Below are 19,670 nucleotides of genomic sequence, written 5' to 3'. Positions count from 1 at the left end.
ACACTTCCTGTTCCCTCTAGGAGGCTTCGCTTTTACTGCTGCCGGTGCTAGGGCTCTGGCTGCTGACTGAGCCCTTGCACCTCCAACCTCCATAGGTTCCGCTCCTCCTCCTGGCGGAGGCGTGGATTGCGCACGCGCTGCTTCTCTGGGAAGGAAGGAGGAGCCCCTGGCTGGTTCGCGCCCTCCACGCCCTTCGTCCCTGCTCCACGGACGTCCTTCCAGCCGCACCCCCACCGCCAGCGCCCTCTGAACGATCTCCTGCGTGGTCCGGGGTCTCTCCCCCCTCGCAATTTCATCTTTAACCGAGCCGTGCAATCCCTCCCAAAACAGGTCTCTTACAGGAGCCGAATCTCTGTCCCATTCCAGGGCACTGACCAAAGCGAAAAAGCGGGCATGGTACTGCCTTACGCTGGCCCTCCCTTGCTTCAGTCCATGTATCTCCTGCTGAGCAATATCCACGTCAATGCTTGATAAAAAGCACCCATCCATCGCTTTAATAAAGGCATCCGCATTTTGGAGCGCCGGATCATTATCTCTCCACAAATTGCGCAGCCATGCTTTAGCATCTCCATGCAAATGGGACATGATGAATCCCACCTTCTCTTGCTCATCTCTAAAGTCTTTGTTCAGCAGTTGCAGTGCACACATTACATCTGCTCTAAAGTTGGGGTACTGTTGCAAATTCCCATCGAAGTGAGAGACCAGACCGCCTGTTCGTCTCCCCAACCCAATCCCCTCCGGTTTGGGTGTCAGTTGCCCTTGCTTCGTAAGCACTTCCAACCTGACCTGGAGATCCCTGTAGGCGGCAGCTGCGTCCTCCTCTCTCTTCCTGGATGCAAGAGCCTCGGCATTCAGTCGTGTCACTGCTTCTCTGAGTTCCACTATCTGCTGTTCGGCCGTCATGTTGTCTGCCGTTCGTGAGCTCGCTAGTAGGCACCCGCTTTTTCTCCTCTCCTCGAGGACGTAGATGCCCACAATCTTGAGATGGGGCTTACTGTCAGAGCTGCTTCCAGATCCTAGCTCACAGAGGATCACGCTAGCCAGCGATCATTAAATAAAAGTCTTTATTGAGTTACAGTTTCCATTCTCAAGCTGCTGCGTGCAACTCTACGTCTCATGGTTAGATCGGCGAAGCCCCATCTGAGTCTCCGCCCCTTGTACACCAACTTAATATCCTAGCCTTGCTCCACCTTTTCCGCCTGACTGTTCTTCTCTGGGTCCCTCTGCCCCCCGGGGTCTCTTCCTTCCGGGATTCCTCTGACGCTGACGCTGACCCCCCTGACTCTTCTCCCTCCTTTCGGCGGGCTTTAGGACCTGGCTCCCTTTCCGGGCTGCCTACTGCGCCACCTTCCTGTGCATTTGAACTTGGCACGCGCGCCCAACCTTCCACCTTCCGTCTGACCGTTTCTTCGCTCCCCGATGGAGGTGTGGCCACTCCTGACTCGTGCCCTCCCCCCTGTTGTGAGCTGCCAGCGCTTGATCCCTGGCGCCCTTCCTCTTCCCTGCTCTCTGGCGGTGACGCTGGTCCTGATTTCCAACTGCTCCCCTCTGAGTCCCCTCTGGCTCTATCTTCCTGGGGTGTCCCCTTAGGCTCCCCCCTTGCCCTGGCCACTGGTGCTCCTTTCTGTGAATCTTCTGATTCACTGGAAAGACTCGGAGATCTCGGGTCGTCGTCATCACTCATCTTTTCTTCTGCCTCCTCTCCCTCGCTCTCTGTTTCCTCCCTTGCCCTTGCCTCTGCTCCTGAACCCCTGACAGCAGCGTTTGCTAGAAATGAGATACTATCAGAGATGGTTAGTGACCTCTTGCTAGAGGAGGACTGAGGGTTTTACAAAGCATTTGGGGAAGCTGTTCAAAGCATTTGAGCACAACCAAATGCTATGGCTGAAAGGAAGAATTCAAACCTTAAAATTATGATGCAAAAGAAGAAGAAAAGCAAGAACCACAGGCTCTTCCTCAGATTTCAGAGCGTTTTCTAAATGGCATGCTAAATTTCTCCTCTTAATATTGCACATAGCCATAACTTATCATTCATTCTACACCCATTTCAGATTTAGCAAAAGAACAGTCCAGTTACTACATTGGCAACTTGAGTCAGCAGGACAAGCAGACCCCAGCCTGCATCATTGCATCACCAGGCTCTGAAAAGCCACACCAAACGAATAACAGAATTCCTATGTTATGGAGAAGGGAATTTCAGCAGCTCGCAATCAAGGATTACAAAATTCTGTCAAAATGACCTATTCGGCACAACCGTTAGAGATATTGGGGACCTCCTCGGCCTTTGTCTCTAGGCATTCTAGCAATATTCCAGCATTTGACCCTAATCTTGCAAAGTTCAGTACAGGTTGTAAAATCACACCCGAAGAGGTTACAGTTGATGGCACACTGGGAGATTCAAGTGTCAGCACTGATATGAGATAATAGATCTGAAGACAGCAATGAGGCAGGGAGCAAACAGGGATGTAAGGCAGTGTGAGAGAGGTTAAACAGCAGTTTCACTATGTGACAGTCTGGGAACACAAGAGGCAAAAACAGATTTAGGAGTCTTTGCAGAGCCTAGAGAAGAAATATATTTTGGGGTTGGGAGCACATAGGATGGTATCAAAGAACCGTGAACTATTAAATATTTTTGCATGGGAGCAAATTTTTTTTCGCAGCCTATTTATCAGGCAATTATGGAATATACTTCTAGAAGGCAGCCGGTATTGCTGCTGACATTTTTATGTTTTTTGGTTCAGCACACAGTGATCCAGACCAAGTGATAGTCACATATACTAAGGCAGGGATGGGGAACCTGTAGCTCTCCAAATATTGTTGGGCGAAAACTCTCAACATCCCTGAACACTGGATTTGCTGGTTGAGGCAAAAGGAAGTTAAGAGTCCAACAACATTTGGAGGGACCCGGGTTCCCCATCACAGCACTAAGGCATACTATTTGAAATGTAGTGACCCTACATAACAGATGGGCGTGTATAGTTGTAAGTGGATATGAAGGTGCATTCCCATCCACACTATCAATTCTTATGGAAATTAAATTTAATAGATTATATCTGTGAAAGCACATCTAAATCCTCTGATGTTCACTTAGTTTTTCATGCAGGCCATGGGTCACCAAAAAGGCTCCCACAAGGATCTAGTTCTTGGTTCTTGCTGCTTTTAGGCCTGAAATCTATCTATCTATCTATCTATCTATCTATCTATCATCTATCTATCTATCTATCTATCTATCATCTATCTATAGTACACACACACACACATATACACATATGCATATATAAAGACTAATTGTTGCTGTGGTGGTGGCATGTATGTTTCTGATTTTCCTGAAGTTTACAGCCAGGAAGAGAAATTTAACTCTCCAGTAAGAACATGGTCTTGCTGGTGATTTGCAAGGTGGGGAGAGCGAGTGTGCATGGCACTGTGATGCATGTGTAAGTTGTAGTGTATGCAGGATGCTCACAGTTTTTCTGGTTGGAAATATGCCCAGAGACCCCCTAAAAGCTGATAATGCCTGATCTAGGGCCATGAGTTACATAAGGATCTTTGATTATAGGATGAAGGCATCCAACCAGAAGAAGCTGGTGTATTGTTGAATTGACATGTCCTGACCCAGTCCATGTCTTGACACAGATTTTCTCTGTTATTGGATTGAGACGACTGTCAGGAACACATGGGCAAATTTAGTATTCATACAGATTTTAGCAGCACTCCAAACAACTATCATTGCACTAGTACATTTGCCAATTTTAAAAATTGATTGATGTTTGCTGTCCATCAAATCATTTGGCAAATTTGCAAAAAACAAGATCTGCTACTGTCTGTAATAATGCCGTGGTATGTTTCCCTCTTTTTTACCTTTCCCGATACAAAAAGGGTGTTCCGAATGCATGGGGTTTGCTTTGCATTATTACCTTCAAAAATTAGATTGTTCAATCGTTATGTGAGTTATATAAAATGTACTGAAAGTATGGATTCAGACTCTGATATTTTACATTTTTATATGAAATTAATCTTACAGTTCTCATTACATGACCACTGGTTATGAAGTCTTACAGAGCAACCCAATACTGCTGGCTGAATGGGGCAGAGTATTTGGTAAAAGTCCAGATAACTTGAGATATGCTGCCAGTACATAAAATATGCCAGTGGAACTGCCCTGCTTCAGGGATTGTAGAAAGAAAGGAGCAAAGCCCCTTAGTAAGTGCTCAGCCATGATGGAATTACAGGCTCAGTTTCAATTGGTCCACATCTGCCATGCCATGCCCCTCTGTCACCTGGCCCTTGTCTGTATGCTGCTGGGGTCTGAACACAGGTGAGCCACAGTTAGAAAAGGTCAGGCGGACAGATTAGCACTACAGTCTTGGCAGAAGTCCACTTTTTCATGCTTCCACTGGCATTGGAGCTAGGTCATGGTGAACTCAGGTTCCTTCATCCTGGCCCAGACCCCCCCCCCCCCACGAAGTCTCTGTGTTGTGGGCTGTGAAGCTACCTATTGGGAAGGTTTCTCAAACGAGAATGTGGCTCCGGGAAAAAAATGTTCATCACCCTGGTATATAGGATGGTTCAGTTCATGGCTTGAATGTATGCTGTATGTCACAAAGAGGGCCATGTAGGCAGCACTCCTGTTTCTCCTAGGTCACCCAAATGTCCTGGGTGCTTCACAGATGATAGATTGCACAGGGGGAAATCTTTTCATACACTTCTTATGCTGCAAATGGAGATCCACAGTGAGCTCTAATTATCCAAGAAAATTAATGTGGCTTGGGTAAGCCCATGCATGCTACACATGCACTAGTATTTTCATCAGAAGAAAGGAATTCTGTTAAAGAAATTGAACTGACTTAATTAGGACGGAACAGATTGGGAATTTCACAGTGTCAGTTCCATAAACAAAGTCTATAATTTTTATTTTTATTTTTAATGATGACACAAGCCTTAACCCAAGAGATGAAAACAGATGTCATCCTGTATGGAATGCAACTTCAAGTAGTATTCTAGTAAAAATGTTTCAGACACAGCCACTGATACATTGACAGTGAGCCTACAGCCCACCCACACTTCCACTTGTGCTGTGCCTAGAAAGCATGGGGGTGAATGATTTCCCCCCTTGCCCAGCTCCTTTGCAAGGGAAAAACTGCTCCTTAGCAATAGATCAGAACAAATGAAAATTTGGGGGGAAACAAAATTGGTTTGCTCTGATGGAGTGCTAAATAGTAGTTTTCCCCAGGGAAAAGCAGTGGGTCAAGAGAAAGTATGCATGAGCCCTTAACCACTTCTTGACAGGTGACTGGGCAGCAACCAATGAAGCTGAATACTGAAGATTCAGGAAAGACAAAAACTTCATACAATGCACAGTTAACCTGGAATTCCGGGAGCAGCTTGTTCACTGGGGTGGAAGGACCTGCAACAAACAATGGCCTCCAGACCTAAGCAGTGCTGCCACTTACTGAGACTTACTGGTGAATCTGAGGCTACCAACGCACCCATGCATCCATGCATATAGTGATCCCCTAAGATGTAGCGATATTCACCAGCTTGGATGGCTTTGAAAGGGTTTCAGTTTAGACATACTCATGGGGGATGAGGGTATCAGTGGCTACTAGCCCTGGTGGCTATACAGTGGTACCTCGGGTTAAGAACTTAATTCGTTCCGGAGGTCTGTTCTTAACCTGAAACTGTTCTTAACCTGAGGTACCACTTTAGCTAATAGGGCCTCCTGCTGCCACCGGAGCACAATTTCTGTTCTCATCCTGAAGCAAAGTTCTTAACCCGAGGTACTATTTCTGGGTTAGCGGAGTCTGTAACCTGAAGCGTCTGTAACCTGAAGTGTCTGTAATCCGAGGCACCACTACCACTGTATTTTACCTCCAATGTTTGAATTCAACATAAGGGGAGAACCTGTTGCTCAGGTTCTGGTTTGTGTGCTTCTCATAGGTATGCTATTTTTTCATTTAGCTGTTATTATTTTATCTGTAATCAAAACTTGAGTCTCTGTCAGGGCAGATAGTGGGGTGTACAAGCAAGCAAGAAGGAAGGCAGCCAGCCAGCCAGCCAACCAACCAACCAACCACTTTGTTATTCACCTCTTCTTCACTGGAGGCTTTTAAAGCGGAGGTTGACTAGCTACTAGCCAGGGTGGTACTTGATATTACTGCATTGCAGGGGGTTGGACTAGATGACCCACGGGGTTCCTTCCGCCTCTACGATTTTACCACGGCTCTGCTTCGTCGGCACAAAGACTGCGGGGTAGCCAAGCACGTCTTGGGGAAAAAAACCCCATCTCTTAAGGGCGACGACGCGCCCTTACTCCAGGAACCTTCGCTTAGGGACCTGTGTGCCCGAGCGGAGCAGTCATCGCGCAACACCCTCCCACTCCCGCCTTCCCGCCAGCCTGAGGATTCTCTCGCTCCCAGGATGAAAAGGAGGGAGAAAGAGAGAGCCGGACGGGAGAGCGGCGAGGGAGCGTTCTCACCGCGCAGGCGCGCGCCGTCCTCGCATTTCCCCCGGGCGGGCGGCAGGTGGCGCTGCCGGGGAAGCCTTCCCGGGCGGCCAATGGATGAAAGGAGGGAGGCGGAGCTCCGGCGCGGAGGGAGAGCGAGCGAGAGAGAAAGCGAGCCAGTGAGCCGGAGCCACGGTCGGCTCAAGTTGGTTCGCGCGCCGCGACGGCGGCAGCAGCAGAGAGCGAGGAAGGGGCGAAGGAGCGGCTGGGCTGAGAGAGAGAGCGAGCGGCGGTTGCGCTGGCTGGGCAGGTAGGAGTTGGAGCCGCTGCTGCTGCTCTCCATTCCGACCCCTTGGAGCCCTTTTCGCTCCTTGCAGAGAAAGAGGGGGGGGGTCTTATCTGTCAGTCAGTCAGTCAGTCACCCCCCTCCCAATTTCTCCTCCCGAGGGTCCCTTCTGCGCCGGCTTTCCCCTTCTGCGCCCTCCCCACTGCAGCCCGGAGGCGGGACAGCGCTTCTCCCAGAGCCCCCCCTCGCCCACCCCACACTCGTCCACGCGCACCGTCGTCGCTCCAGCTCCGGTGTGGCGGCAGCGCCTCCTCTCCTCCTCTCGCTGCTCAGGCTGCTGCTTCTAAACTGATTTACAACCCCCCCCCCCAAAAAAATCTCTCCCCATCGCTTTCTAGGCAGGAACTCCCGTCCCACCCCCGTTGCCACTTCTCAGGATCCATTGCTCTCCAAATCTCTCCTTCTCCGTTCCTCTTTAGGAGCCTTTCCTACAGGTTGTGGGGCGGGGAGAGAGAGAGGGGGGGCGGCGGCGGCGGCTACGGCGGCGTTTCTCTGTCGCCTAGCCCCACCAGTTGAAGCCCTTTGCCTGCCCCATGCTGCCCTAACCTTTCCTTAACGCTGCGTGGCGAGATTCGCATGCCTGTCCAAAGTCTCTGCTTTTCCCCCTCCTCTTCCCCTTCCTCCTCCTCCTCCAGTTTTAAACTCTCCCGCAGCCTCCCCGTTGATACTTTAGGTCCTCTTTTTCTCCAACGTGTCCTTTAAAGATGCTCGCTATGAATTGGCTGGGGGGGGGGTGTGCTTTCGTTTTCAGTTCATTGTTCGCTTTCCACTAGTGGGGCGATTGTGTTTGGTTTCTTGGCACGGCATCAGTTTGCAGAAGGTGGACTTCAAACCCGGGGGACTAGTATTTGGCAAGCCTCCTTCGCATCCTTTTTATCTTTCTCTCACACACCTTCCGTAGCTCAGCTGAGCTCTGCAGCGCTTTTGTCCCCTTTTTAAAAAACCATCCCGGACGATTTTCTTTCTACACCTGGGCTTTGCTCCCTGTTCTCCTGAGCCAGCAGTGTAGTTAGTGAGCAGTTCTTAGGACCATCTGCTGCACATCTTTTGCTGTGCATAAAAAGAAGGGAGCGACTTCATGTAGAGAGCTGAGTGAGGGTTGCTATTGCCCATACCCTTTTGTCAGTTTGATATGTAATACGATAATTCAAGCAAGTGTATTGTGGTAACTTTGTGATTTAATGTCTCTTTCCCTTCCCCGGGGAAACAGCAAATACAGAACTCAGTTTTCCCTCTTCCTTTATAAATAACAAACACATCTGAGCTTAACATAATTTTCCTTTGCCGAGGATGCTGTACCCATCAATTAAAGCTTCCACTATTTCATGTTTTAATTGTCCCAAGAGTCACTTATGCCATGGCACAGCAGTAAAACTGCTAGCACATCTGCAAAGCTAAGCACAGTCTGGTATGGTTTTAAATTGGATGGGGGATTGGACTAGATGATCCTGAGGGTCCCAACTCTACAATTCTTTAATTCTATGAGTGCATCAAGTTAACCTGCAAAAGCTTCTGCAAGTGTTAATTTAAGTTCTTCCATAGTTCATTTGAAATAAAGTTATGCAGTACAGCTGTCTTGATCTCTTTTAGGAAAAACCTATACGGAGACTGCATGTGCTTTTATCTAACCAGACACCTACTTTAGTTTAAAACTTTGGTTCACCTTTGAAAATACATATTTGTCTTCTGTGGAAGAAATCGATGGACTAAGTGGATGTAGTAATGAAGGACTTTTAAAAAATGAATTAGATATTCATAAAGAATATTGTGTTGATAGTATGAGTAGAATACAGTAAACTGTGCCAAGTGGTGCTTCTGAGAGCCATTCTACACATAGACACGGACTATGGAGGTAGAATTCTAGAATGTACCACTTCAGACTACAGGGGTGTGTGTGCGCATGCTATTTTGAGTATGCGCCATATAACAAGGTCCTTGAATATAGAATGCTTGCAACCAAGGATTAAGGAGAAATTAGATTCAGTTTGCATTTAAAGGCGGAACTACCAAATTGCTCTTTCCGAAACAGTATATGAACCAAAACACAGTAATCCTTTGAAATGGATACTTCTCCAAATTTTGCAATGCTGTTAATTCTCCAGCTAAGCAGTTGTACAAAAGTGCACCTACTTGGATAAAGTGTGAATAAAAAGGCATATAATTGTGAAAATAACATACAAAGTGGCATTATATTGGGAGGTGGAATGCTTTGCCAAAATTTGTACACTTCATGACAGTGAGTTTAGGAGAATGTTACACTAAAATGCTGATAAATTTTCATGAGGATTTTTTTAAATCTGCAAATTGCTGCAGAAATGTGTAGAACTGAATTGAAGATTGGAAAAATGAAATAACCGAGAAAGCTGAAACTGGGAGATCTGTCTTTAGCTATTACATTGGGGAGAGGGATAAACTTTCCCCATTATCTGTTGGATTCCTATGTTCAAAGAGTTCTTAATTTGGGTTGCATTCAACAGTACAGCAGAACAAAGTACTAGACTGGACTGTCCTACTTGAAAGTTCACTGTACTGTAATACCTCTGCGAACGTCCGCCTCATCTAGCGTCCATTCCAGCGAACGTCCATGGCAAACCCGGAAGTACCGGAACAGGTTACTTCCGTGTTTGCCACTTGCGCATGCGCAGAAGCGCAAACCGCACCGTGCTCGCAGACTCAGCGCTTTGCCCTGCGTCCTTGTTGGCTAGCGGCCAGGGTTCCAGAATGGATCCCGGTCACAAAACAAGGTATGACTGTAGATACAACTCTAAGAGGGTAGGAAATGGTCTAGGTTTGAATTTTCTGCCTGATGTGCTAATTTTGTTTGTGTGGAACTTGGTTTTTTTATGTGGAAGCGCATTAACCATCTTGATCAGCTTTTTATGCTCTTGTTCACTTAGGCATTTGGCTGTAAATTGATGCCGTACGTTATGATGATACCCTAGCATGTTCTGATGGTTATCTTTTAGTAGGGTGGGGTAGTATTTGTCCTTCTTAGGTTATTGCAGGTCGAACATCTTTAGTCAGTGCCTTTATATCTTTTTGATGTTGGCAGCATCTGTCTGTCTTGGGAGACAGTGGAGGAGTGCACCTTGAGGAGTAAAGTCAAATTATTGGAGCGCTATAGTGCCTGTCGTGGCTGTAGAGACCAATATGGGAGAGACATGTTTTATTTCAGGTGAGGCAGATGAAGGTGTCCAGTTTTGCTGCTACAGCTGCACCATGGCATTTCTTCCCTCTCTGATCTTTCTTTTGATTTATACTAAATATTTTATGTATCCTCTAATGTGAGGCACCTTGAGATATTTTATGTAGTAGGTGATGAACAATTGCAATTAATACTACTACTTCTAAAAATAGTATCACCTAATTTCCCATCATTCTGCTGCATGTGTTGACGCAGACTCAAAAGCAGCTGTAACACTGATGTCCTGTTTTGACATTTATGAAAGGAGGATTAGAGCAGACAGAATTTGTAGTAGGAGGATGCGAGTAGGATGTCAAGTAAAATCTTGTTAAATTTAATCTTTCAAGCAGGTGGCTGAAACTACTAGCACAGAGCATCAGATCACATGCGTATCTTTTATCTAAATGGTTAAACGTGGTCTTTTAATTATATTGGGTATATTGTGATACTAATTTTGATTGTTTAATGCAGATCATTATACTGGGATGATTCTTTGAGAATTACTAGGCTAACTGGGTTGTCTAAGTGGATTTTGTTTCTGCTATGCTGAAAAAGAATAATTGCACTGGAGCAAGAGCAAGTAAGATAATTCAACTGCAGTCATAAGCATAGATAATAGGGTGTCCCCTTGAACTCCATGTGTGTACCTCTGTGTAAACATAGGATGGGATTGCAGGGTGCTTGTTAGAATAGCTGTTTAACTTTAGTGTTTTTCTATTCTGCACAGTCTGAAAAAAATTATCTAAGATATTTTTTGCCTCTCATTAAATCTAAGTGTGTGTTAGTGTCAACTGTTGCACCATATAATCATTTTGTTCTAAAACATATTATTTTTTACAGATTTTATATCTATTCTCTGTGTGATTAAAAGTCTTTTAAAAAAATGATTTAGTTTAAAGTTGTTTAATACACTTAAGTGTAAATGTGGTACCACAATGTGGGGACTAACCTTGGGGAAGCATTCCGTAAGTTGGGGGCCACCACTGAAAAAGCCGCCTCTCTTAAGAGGTGATCTAACTATCCTTGCATGTGGCATATAGAGCCAAACAGAAACATCTCTTATAACTAAACTTACACTGTATCAGATCCTTCCAGCACCCAGAGTGGTTCAAACTGCCTATATTCATTAATTACAACTCAGCTAAGAAAAAATGCCATTCCCATGAGATTTGATAGATCTTTGTATCCCTTTAGATCCACTCATTGTAGTTGGATGCATGCTTGTAGCTGATTTCTCATACTCTTATTTCAGATGAGATCCTCCAAATCTAATTACTTGAAGCAGAAGTTGGGGGAAGCTAGTAAGTAAGGCAAGCATGTATGAAGAGTCTAGCTCTGCAATCCTGAGGGTAGGAAAATTTAATTTCTTGTCAATAGCAAGTGACCTCACTATACTATTTATTTGGCAAATTTTATGCAAACCTACACTGTCTGTTGTGATTTTTTTAGTGTGCAGTGGCTGAAAACGGAAAAAAAAAATCAGTGTTTATTTTTTATGATAGTTTTGTATGGTGCTGGGTTCTACACTTAAGTTTACATGGATGAGTGCCAAAGCACCAGCAAATGAGGACTAGGCAATAATTTCAGCTTCTGGACAGCTTTCAAACATATCCGTGTGTTACAGTTGTCTAGCAGGATCTGCAGTAGTCATGGTTGCTGGAACAAGTTTCAGCTAAAAGGCACTGTGTGCTTTAATCATCTTAAAGTTAGAGTTTAGCCCAGGGTTTCCCAGATTTCTGAGACATTGAGTCCCTGATGAGCTTATAAAGTCACTGTTGGCTCCAACTCCAGTTCTTAGGAATGTAAATGAAATAAAGTAAAGAAATAGTGATGCATAACCAATATTTATTAATCTGAATTGATGGAAAAAAGGAAGCAAAAAAGAGGACGAATATTAATAATGGGCTTTAACAAACATATGAGCATTGGGCTGCAGGTTTGTGAGGTGCACTCAGTACATGCTCATGCCTTTTATATTTGAGATCATAGGTATTAATATTTTTTGCACTGTAGCTCGTGAACTTCTTTTTCCCTTGGGCTGTTTCTGACCCCTTTTTGCTCTCTGCACAGTCTCAGTGACCTTGGGAGGTAATAGTGATCACTTTAGGAGGGACAACTTCCAACCTAAATATTACTGAAGTGTGTAGTGTAGTCTGTTTCATTAGGAAGGGAAGGGAGCAATGTAACTCCCACCATTAGTCCATTCATCACCTTGACTAGAAAGGTAACTAGATGGTGGCAAGTATATGAGTCTAGCAGGCTAAACAAAGCAGAGGTTTCATAATATGCTCCTTTAGGAAGAAGGAAATTGCCAATTCTTAAATGGAGGCATTGACTAAATCAACTTCCTTACCATAGTGACATCATCTAAAAAAAAGCAAGAGCCAAACACAGATGTCGTTGACTGTACATGGTAAGAAAAAGGTTTCAGCTTATATAGTTGCTGATTTTATAGTTAAAATCAGGAAGATCCTGGAATCTCTGACGTAGAATCTGTAGTCAGAGTTAGTCAGAGTAAGGTTACCGTGATGAATTTATTTGAAGTGCTGACATTGAATTTTTCCAGTGGGTCATCATTACCCACTTCAAGGTTGTTGTTTTTACTGTGTGTGTGTGTGTGTGTGTGTGTGTGTGTGTACAGTGGTACCTCGGGTTACATATGCTTCAGGTTACAGACTCTGCTAACCCAGAAATAGTACCTCGGGTTAAGAACTTTGCTTCAGGATGAGAACAGAAATCGTGCTCCGGTGGCGTGGTGGCAGCTGGAGCTAAAGTGGTGTTTCAGGTTAAGAACAGTTTCAGGTTAAGAACGGACCTCCGGAACAAATTAACTACTTAACCCGAGGTACCACTGTACAGACACATACAGAGACGCACATATACCATATTTTTTGCTCTATAAGACTCACTTTTTCCCTCCTAAAAAGTAAGGGGAAATGTGTATGCGTCTTATGGAGCGAATGCAGGCTGCACAGCTATCCCAGAAGCCAGAACAGGAAGAGGGATCGCTGCTTTCCTTCACAGCGATCCCTCTTGCTGTTCTGGCTTCTGAGATTCAGAATATTTTTTTCTTGTTTTCCTCCTCCAAAAACTAGGTGCGTCTTGTGGTCTGGTGCGTCTTATAGAGCGAAAAATACGGTATATGAAATAAATAAGTCATAGGTTATTTTTTTTATGGTTGTGTCCAGTATGTTAAAGGCCATTTATCCATATGGGAAAGCATCAATTGACTGTACTACATGTATGGGTTGGTGATAGCATTATTGTTTATTCCGCCATAGAGTAGGTTCAGTTGAATTTATTCCAAGTTACCTGTTATTCAGGTAGTCAGTCCTACTAATTAATTGCCCACCCAGTTCTTGGAACATAGTCCTCAAGTACCAAAGAGTTTAATGTACACTGATCCGTTGAGGAATGCATGCCAGAGGATTATATTGGCTGCCTAAATGAGATCTGTACTTCAGATAGTACTAGAGTTGCAGTAGGATAGGAGGTGCAGTATATTTATAGTCCCTATTCAAGTTACTTCTTGAAACTCATTAGGCTTTGGGACAGTCTTAATAGACCCACCACATCTACATTGGAACGAACTGTGACGGTGTCAGCAGTCACCCGTTAATGTCCTGTACATAACAGTAGTTAATACTTTCCCTCACCCACAGAGCATCACCCACTCGTTCAGTTCAAAATACTGTACCAAATCTAGTTATGAGTTGATTGGTTGATATCTTAGCAGAACCTCATTCTGGTATTGAGTGTAAAGCCAGGCCATCTGTTTCATGGCATACTTGATGATGAAGACTGAATTCTTGTGCGTCACCAAAATGCTATTGCCACTGATCCCAGCCTGATGCTGAACAGTGAACCCAGCACATTCCCAGACCTCTTGGCTGGCTCAGCATTTTCATCTGGGAACAAGTCCTAGATGACCAAACTGTAACTACTGAGTTGGCTTTATAAGGTACCTACCACAAAGTTAGCAGGCACCTGACTCTGTGTGCAGGATTCAGGAAGAGCTGATAGGTTTTAATGTTCTATTCCCTCTTTCTCCCAGATGACAGCCTTCACTTTTCAATGTCACATGCCCTTATTGTTGAGAACTTTTTATATGAAAACATTTTATATGTATTTTATATGTAAAATTTATATTCTGCCCTTTCTCATCCCAGAAGTGCCCAGTGTGACTGACAATATAAGATGAAATGAAACCATATCACATATGCAATAATTAATATGACAGTTACAAAAATACAGTGGCTAACTGTACCTGCCCCTTTCCAAGTTCCTTTACAAATGAAAATGTATTCAATTTTTTATTTGAACAGAGCTAGGGTGGAGAATTGTCTGGCCTCTCCTGGGAATTCCAGAGACACCAGAGAAAGCCTTTGTGTTTACATCCTCCTAGACATCCATTGTATTAATGTAAGAAGGGCCTTTGCTTTTGTTGGTGGACATATGGAGAAGCCATGTCTTCAAGCACTTGGGTTCCAGGGAATTTTGGGATTTGTAGTATCAGCATCTTGAAGATACGGGCAATTTCCAGTCAAACTGAAAGATAAAAATGGAAGAGATAAAAAGGAAAGGAGTCATATACTCAATTTCAATAACTACCTCTTTATTGCACTAAAAACATCCCCTCTTAACAAAGAAATGTCTATATTTACTGGTCAAACTCATTACTATAACAAAGGTTCAAAACCATCATAGCCCATTATAGGGAACATAACAAGGAATAGTAGATCAGTAACTAATATTTTCCTCTCATAGGTTGACGCAATAAAACAGCATCTTTTGACATTATCTTTTGGGCAGTGGGACGCGGGTGGCGCTGTGGGTAAAACCTCAGTGCCTAGGACTTGCCGATTGTATTGTCGGCGGTTCGAATCCCCGCGGCGGGGTGCGCTCCCGTTGTTCGGTCCCAGCGCCTGCCAACCTAGCAGTTCGAAAGCACCTCCGGGTGCAAGTAGATAAATAGGGACCGCTTACCAGCGGGAAGGTAAACGGCGTTCCGTGTGCTGTGCTGGCTCGCCAGATGCAGCTTGTCACGCTGGCCACGTGACCCGGAAGTGTCTGCGGACAGCGCTGGCTCCCGGCCTATAGAGTGAGATGAGCGCACAACCCTAGAGTCTGGCAAGACTGGCCCGAACGGGCAGGGGTACCTTTACCTTTTACCTTTGGGCAGTGACCCAGCAGTGAGCTGCCCTCCCTCCACCTCCCAGTAAATAAATAATCATCCCCAATGAAGTACTTAGAAGTCATTGTAGGAGGATATCCACCCAGTAAGAAGGATTTGGTTCACTATAGAGTTGCATGGTACTCAGCATGAGGTTCGGTTGTAAAACGGTTGCTGTTGAGCTAGTATACCTGATTTATTTGGGAAATGCCGTACTTTTCCATGTATAAGACTAGGATTTTTTCTTTAAAAGTTATGTTAAAAAGACAGGAGTGCCTGGCGTGCTCTGGTCCATGGGGTCACGAAGAGTCGGACACGACTAAACAACAACAAATGTTAAAAATTGGGGGCTGTCTTATACACAGATAGTGTATCTCCCCATTTTCTTAATTTGGAGTCCCCCCCAAAATGGGGTGTGTTATATATGGGGGCGTGTTATACATGAAAAAATACGGTATATGAATTTTGAAGTGGAAAACAAATTGATAATTCAAATCAACCCACACTGTTAATAATCCAGTGAATTTGTATTTGATGCAGTTGAGAGAGGAAAAGACTGATCAGTTGATATGAAGGCAGATGTAAATGAATAGTAGATATTGGTCTTGTTAATTTATGCTTGTCTAGAAAATTAAACAATGCAGGATTTTGTTATACTCTTTCGATAACTTAGACCACTCACCCATAGTGCTGTGCTTTGTGTCTTTCTGGGTGACATTTTCGTCTGCCACCTGTGGAGACTGTTGACCTTTGGTCTCTGTTAATGATTGTATAATAATGACAAACTAGTCAAATACGGCATCACTGTCAAGTTTTTAGGGCTGCCACTGACTCGCTTCTTCCTCTCCCCACCCCGCCCACATCATCAACCGCTATTTTTGTAGTTGAGTTATGTTTTTTGTCTTTGTAAAATGCTTGCCTCAACTTGAATTTCTGTTTAGTCGTTCAGATAGTTTCCATGCAGCTTTCAGGTTTAAGATAACTTTTCACAAAGAAAAATGTAAACAGAACATTTATGTTTTAAGTGGAAAAGTTTAAAGGGTCTTTGTGTGTAGAAATGTTTAGCTACAGTGATTATTCCCAAGGAATTTGCTACATAGGGAGTAGCTTCAGTCCATTTTGCAAATGCTGCTTTCTGTACTGCCACAGTCTTATCCTTGCATCTTAGAGGAGCAGATCAAAAAGTTTTTAATTTAGGCATAGTTAATTGTTTATTTTAGACTGCCTCAGTGGGAGAGAGGAGGAGTGGGGCTTGTTGAGCGTACGGTATATCTTGCCCCTGAACTTCTTCCACTCCAGCTGCCATTTGAACTTGAAGAATTGGTGCCTGAGTTTGCTTTTTCTCTATTGACTCCCTGTCTCTTTTCTCTTCTTGAACTGTCTCTTAGATTATAGTCCTGTGGGTAGAGACTGTCTTACTTTAATTGATTGTATTTAAGCTGCTCTGGAAGGGGTTTTGGCTGAAGGGCAACGTACAAATGCTATAAATAAACAGTTGCTTCCCAAGGAAACTTCATTTAGAAGTATCAAGAAAAGTTACTATTTGAATACAGTATATCAGTGGCTAAAGAAATCTCCACAGGACAACAATTTACCACTGGCAAATTTATCAAACAGAGAGAACAGTTCTTCTGAATAAGGAGTTAGTCCACAAAAGTCATTTTTTTTTGGTGACATTTATGTGCTTAAGCATGCTTTTGTTTTTAAAACACCTAATGTAAGCATTAGCTTTTATATTTATAGCAAATATTTTTAAACATGAAAGGGCCCAAGTGCAGTACAGTCATACCTTGGAAGTTGAACAGAATCTGTTCCAGATGTCCGTTCGACTTCCAAAATGTTCGAAAACCAAAGCGTGGCTTCTGATTGGCTGCAGGAATTGGAATCTGCGGAAGCCCCGTCGGACGTTCGGCTTCCAAAAATAGTTCGCAAACTGGAACAGTCACTTCCAGTTTTGCTACGTTTGGGAGCCAAAACGTTCGAGAACTAAGCTGTTCGAAAACCAAGTTATGACTGTATACTGAAGTGGGGTTATGGGTGGAAAGTCCTCTGATTATTACAGCAAGTTATCGCCATGTAATACGCATGGCATATTACAGTGTCTTGTAAGTATTTATAGAATCTCTTCTAACCATTTATTTAGCCTGACCAAGAACTATAGTTTGCACTAAGTAACTTTTTCATAAAAAGATTTCCAAAGATTACTGAAAGCCTTGTAACTTGATTATAATGATTTACTTGGGTTTTCTTCTTCTTCTTTGGTGATTACTTGTAGCTGAGTAAGATTGTCTTCCACAAACACGGTTTTAACAATGAGTCCGTAAGTGACTGTGGAGGCCAGTTCTGGATCCACACGTCCTTCCACAGTAGGGACATTGGTTTCCGGGTAGGAGTTGATCACAGTGTGGATTTGCCAAGCGTGCCTTCCTCCTAGCACGTTTCTCCCTTGCGTTCTGAGTTCGAGTGTCTTCAGAGTCCATGACACCTCTGGTAAAGGCTGTTCTCCAACTGGAACGCTCGCAGGCAAGTGTTTCCCGATTGTTGGTGTTTATACTACATTTTTTTAAAATTTGCCTTTAAACCTCTTTTGTTGACCACCAACTCGTATTGGCCTGAATATAAGCCTCACTTTCCCCCCAAATTCTGACTGTGAAAAATTAAAGTGCAGCTTATATTCATGACCTTACGGTATGCAGCCAGGAACGTGGGACAAACAGCACCAGGAGTGCGGTGAATCAGCGCCTGCCATGTGCGTAGCTCCCCGTCCTTTCTCCCAAGGCTGGGAAGGGAGAGAGTGAGGAAGGAAGGGGAAAGGCCGCTGGCAGCGCTGCGCGGCTCCCCCCTCCCTAGTATGCAGCTAGGAGCAGCAAGGAACGGAGAGGCTTATATTCAATTATTTTTTTCTCCCCCCCCCCCCATTTTAAAGGTGCAGCTTATATTCGGGTGCGGCTTATATTTGGGCCAATATGGTATATAAAATTGTAGTATGGAAATATGTCCATGCAGTGGTATCTTCTCCATACATAGGTCCTAAGATTGTCATCCTGACTTAAATCTCAAAGCATGGAAAGTCTGACTTGCTGATTTAATTGATGAGACCTCCTGCAATAGCTATACAAGTGCATTTCTTCTTTGTTGCTATAACCTAAAAATGTACAGAATCATTTGAAGCTTTTAAAAGGATACTTGTTTGGACAAGTTATTAATGGGCTTTGCATAAAAGTAGCACTCCCAGTGCAGTTGTTAAGTTGTGCCAGTGAACAGACACTGTCAGATATTACTCCGTATCCTCAGTGATACTTAATTCTTTCCCCTCACAGATAAAAGTAAAAGAGAAGGTTTATTTTTTCCAAATGCAATGGAGAATTGGCAAGCTAGATTTTTTTTTTTTAATAAAAAGCATGTCTTCTACATTCAAATTTCCTAAGAAATATGCAGCTTAATCTTAACATGAGTATGATGAACATAAAAAAGGACATTTTAACCGGACACATGGTGTGGACTCACTTTGACTGACTAAAGTGTTAGCCCTTAGTTCTGCTATTTCTGTGGAATTTCATATCAGCAAGCATAATCTCTGAGAATAACTTGTACTGTTTCATTTTACAAGATTTCTGTTTGTCTTGTATGGATTTTGCCTTGGACCTTCTCAAGAACCATAGAAGAGAGTAAGCAGTAGCGACTTAAGCTGCTTCTGTTCAGGCTTATGGGTATCATTTGAAGCAGGAAATTGCACCTGTCCAATTTAGTGACAGAATATTCACCACCCTTGGGCAAGATATGGATGGTTCGGAAGATAAAAAACACATTATGTGCTCTCACTGGGACATGAAGTTGCTTATAAAAGGAATTTTAAAGTAAAGGGTTTTTGATGTAGCAGCAAGCACAATACTGCATGGGTGATGCAGTTCGTACTATCTCTAATTTTACAAGACTTACCAATTAACACCCCAAAGTTACTAGGCATGTATGATACCCGTATGAAGCGAGTGAATAGTTTTACCACAGGGTTGCTGCATTGACTTCTTGGGAGGGTCTGGCCATGTTTTCCACTTTCTGCAATTTGTCAGACTGCATGAATCATAGAATCATAGAATCATAGAATCATAGAGTTGGAAGAGACCACAAGGGCCATCGAGTCCAACCCCCTGCTAAGCAGGAAACACCATCAGAGCACTCCTGACATATGGTTGTCAAGCCTCTGCTTAAAGACCTCCAAAGAAGGAGACTCCACCACACTCCTTGGCAGCAAATTCCACTGTCGAACAGCTCTCACTGTCAGGAAGTTCTTCCTAATGTTTAGGTGGAATCTTCTTTCTTGTAGTTTGGATCCATTGCTCCGTGTCCGCTTTTCTGGAGCAGCAGAAAACAACCTTTCTCCCTCCTCTATGTGACATCCTTTTATATATTTGAACATGGCTATCATATCACCCCTTAACCTCCTCTTCTCCAGGCTAAACATGCCCAGCTCCCTTAGCCGTTCCTCATAAGGCATCGTTTCCAGGCCTTTGACCATTTTGGTTGC

The 19,670-nt window shown here is 43.9% G+C and overlaps 1 protein-coding gene and 1 long non-coding RNA gene across 2 annotated transcripts in view; one reads left to right on the top strand and one right to left on the bottom strand.

The window, feature by feature from the left end:
- Positions 1 to 6,556: 6,556 nt before the first annotated feature.
- The window catches only part of PXYLP1 (2-phosphoxylose phosphatase 1), a 58,650-nt gene continuing 45,536 nt past the window's right edge, over positions 6,557 to 19,670 (top strand). Inside the window, exon 1 of the mRNA XM_081006945.1 lies at positions 6,557 to 6,752. The gene's annotated coding sequence lies outside the window, so the exon portion shown is untranslated. The remainder of the gene's footprint in view (positions 6,753 to 19,670) is intronic.
- On the bottom strand, positions 14,273 to 15,884 carry LOC308478095. Its single transcript, XR_013986867.1, has 2 exons — positions 15,828 to 15,884; positions 14,273 to 14,520 (listed from the first exon to the last, which is right to left on the bottom strand). It is a non-coding gene; the product is annotated as an uncharacterized lncRNA (long non-coding RNA).

The sequence above is a fragment of the Podarcis pityusensis genome (assembly GCF_964106645.2).
Source record: "Podarcis pityusensis genome assembly, chromosome: 5".
Taxonomy (NCBI): domain Eukaryota; kingdom Metazoa; phylum Chordata; class Lepidosauria; order Squamata; family Lacertidae; genus Podarcis; species Podarcis pityusensis.
This window is presented reverse-complemented; position numbering and strand designations above follow the sequence as displayed.